Here is a 3425-nt window from a genome sequence, read left to right on the forward strand (position 1 = left end):
GTGTGCCACAAGTTGTATAAGCTGGTTGTACTATAAATGACAGCCCCTTTCCCTCTGTTTCACAAGTATGGAGACTAGATTTTGTAAAGCAAATATTTGTGCACCATAAAAAAAAATTTCTTCAACCTAATTAACTTGAATCTTCTCTTAATAAAATACCATTTTTACCTGAAAGGAAGATAATCATGTCTGTCAGATGATGCCCCTAAAAAAGATTACACATAAAATATATTGTACAAAAATAAAACCTGTATGTAAATTTAAGATACTCCCCTCTTTTCCTTGATGGCACTTGTGTGTGTGTGTGTGTGTGTTGGGGGAAAACCCTAGTACTTCCAGGTAAATAGGGTTCCTATTTTTCCTTTGACCATAAATAACAGCATCATCTGCTTAGTTTGTATATCCTCCATTTTTTTGAAATCCCCACCCCCCCCATTGCTTCCTTGTCCACAGATTACATACAGAAGGCAAAATCAGGTGTGTGTGTGTGGGGGGGGGATAAAGATGTGAGCAAAAAGAATGAAAATATAAAACATTCCTGTAGATCAGGGGTCCTCAACCTTTTTGAGCCTATGGGCTACTGCAGGAGGCAAAGCCAGCTACAAAATGGCTGCCATAGCTTATCTTCAGTCGCACAGTGAAGATCCTTGCTCTGTGGTGGCAACTTGCGCTAAAGCAACTTTTTTACAAAATCGGTACAGCCAGTCAAATCTCCAATGGTTAGGGTTGCCAACTGCCAGGTAGTGTAAGTCTAATATATTGCTACTTATGCTGAAACAACTGATGAAGCTTACACGCGAAACGAACACAGATCCGGAAGTGTCGTTTTGTTGATTGGAACCATTCTGCTTGGAACCCTTGGATTTTGCCCTCCATTTCGGCGCACGCTATCTACAAGCGCTGAATAACTTCATGACAAGATTTGTTGGAAAATCTTTTTCGGACTTATAAACCACATACCACGTTTTGGTATTATATTTTGGATTTAGAACTGTGGAAACTATATCTTTTATGGTCATATTCCAGGGATGGATCAGTGACTGAAAATTTCCGGTGTGGTAACCGGTTTTCTGATTATTTTGGTGAAGCAACCTTTGTAATATTTGTGTTCCCTTGTTGATTAAGATTTAATTCTGTTGAGTGTGCAAAAGACCTAGTAAATTTAAATTTAAACTTGATTTTCTTTGAATCTGAGCCTGTGCTGTGATTTTACTAAACAACTGCCAGGTAGTAGCAGGAGATTTCCTGCTATTTCAGCTGATCTCCAGCTGATAGAGATCAGATCACCTGGAGAAAAATGGCCGCTTTGGCAATTGAACTCTATGGCATTGAAGTCCCTCCCCTCCCCAAACCCCGCCCTCCTCAGGCTCCACCCCCAAAATCTCCCGCCGGTGGCGAAGAGGGACCCGGCAACCCTACCAATGGTCAATCAGAAGTCCTGCTGGGCAAAAGCCCCACATGGGCCTGCCCACTTTCTAAAAACATTTGGTGGGCCCCAGGAAAGATATCACCAGGTGCCATGGTACCCATGGGTACCACATTGGGGACCCCTGCTCTAGATGGCAATCAAATGGCTGGTGGATCTGACCTTTACATTTCTAAAGCAGGGAGGTGAGGGTGAGTTCCAGTAAGCTTTTGATTGGCGGTGACATACTCCTGACCAATTCTCTGTTCTCGAATGCCTAGGAAAGGCTATTTCTAGAGAGAACAATAGTTAACATTAGCGTCCATATCCTTATGGCCTTTTTAGTTATTTGTACAATTGTCCAAAATAGAGCCCAGAGGGAGTTCCATGGGCTTTTCCTCACTTGCTTTCATTCGTAACGTTTTGCATTCTAGCCATAACCCTTGGTCATTATGTTTGGCACTGAGCAACCACCTAACAAACCGATGGACCCTGGGCAAAGAATGTACAGTCTCTCTTTATGACTCTGCCATTAAAATCTTGAAAATTCCTTTTGAACAGACAAGCCAATTCATTAAAGATTCAGTAAAGGTGCTTAAGAGAATTAAGTAGTCATGGGATAAGTGGAAGGGTCTTCATCAGGCTTAAAAAATTCCCAGGGGAAGGGAAAATGGGCACATTTTAAATGAACACATGAAGCTGCCTTATACTGCACCAGAACTTTGTCCTATCAAGATCAGTATTGTCTACTCCAACAAGCAACAGCTTTGCAGGGTTTTAAGCAGAGGTCTTTCACATCACCTACTTCCTGATGCCTTTATCTGGAGATGCTAGGGTTTGAACCTGGGACCTTCTGCATACAAAGCAGATGCTCTACCACTAAGCCACAGCCCTCTCCCCCATGGGAAGCTCAGTTTTTAAAAAAGAAAAGGTTTCGAGTGTTTGTTCTAAGAATTTGGACTTTATGGCTGGAAAAGCAAAGGGAAAAAGTCACAACAATCCCTTTGCCTTTCCACACAGTCTGTTTTCCAAGGCAAAAACCCAATATCCACATCCTAAGAACTCCACTTGGAAATTTCATATTTCCCTATGATCCATTCCACCCCTGGCTTAGCAGAACCTTTGCATACAATTAACATATCCCTGAAAGAGTTCAGGGCTTAGAACAATTAGTTGAGAACTGTTTTTTTTAATTGTCTTTCACTGGTACTCATACACTGCTGCATATGTAATCATTTTGTCCTGCGTGAAGATCTTATTTTGTTGTGTTGTTGTTTTAATATTTATCGTTTTTGCGTGGTTGCATACAAATGCATAGAAGAGTGAAGGGTAATAGAATGACTATTGAGCTGCTTGTTCTAGGCAGCGTATTTTTAGACCCAAGGGATGTGAGCCAGGCAAAATGAAGCAAAAATGAAGCATGTTCAAGTTGAATTGATTTTTGTGGGGAAGAAAAGCATCTGTTTAACTGTAAGTTCCCGTTTGTTTTTTTTAAAAGCCCTTCCTCCTTAATGTTATCTAGATTGCACTCTCCAAAACTAATCTCACCACTCTATGGCTTGGATCCTATCCCTTTTTAAAACTTGCACTCCTGTTTGTCGGTTGCAGAGGAGGTCCCCCACTGCAAAGCACATGCTTCTTATGCTAGGCACTCATTGGCTCCTTGGAAGACAATGGACTGGCATGAGAAGTGCCTAACGCCAGAGGAACGCATGCTCTCTCCTTCAAAGCATACACTCCTCCAGCGCTAGGCACTTCTTCTCACACAAGGGGTGATCTGCCTCAATTTCTGTGAGGTCTGCAGCAGAGCTCTGCCATCTTTGTGGACAAAGCGGGGTGCAAGCGGGAAGAAGGTATAGGATCCCTGGCCAAAACTGAATTCCTGCCACGCTCTGACATGAATAATTGTCAAGGCTCCACACTGGGAATTGTTATTGTTGTTGAGGGCGATGATGATGATTTGTGACAGTGAACGGTTGCTTGGATGAATGTGGTGCCACGGCAACAGCAAAATGTGTGG

At 42.4% G+C, this 3425-nt stretch overlaps 1 non-coding gene across 1 annotated transcript; it reads right to left on the reverse strand.

The window, feature by feature from the left end:
* Nucleotides 1–2227: 2227 nt before the first annotated feature.
* On the reverse strand, nt 2228–2303 carry TRNAT-UGU (transfer RNA threonine (anticodon UGU)). The gene has a single exon. It is a non-coding gene; the product is annotated as a tRNA-Thr (tRNA).
* Between the last annotated feature and the right edge of the window lie 1122 nt (nt 2304–3425).

Source organism: Euleptes europaea, chromosome 6 (genome assembly GCF_029931775.1).
Source record: "Euleptes europaea isolate rEulEur1 chromosome 6, rEulEur1.hap1, whole genome shotgun sequence".
Classification (NCBI taxonomy): Eukaryota; Metazoa; Chordata; class Lepidosauria; order Squamata; family Sphaerodactylidae; genus Euleptes; species Euleptes europaea.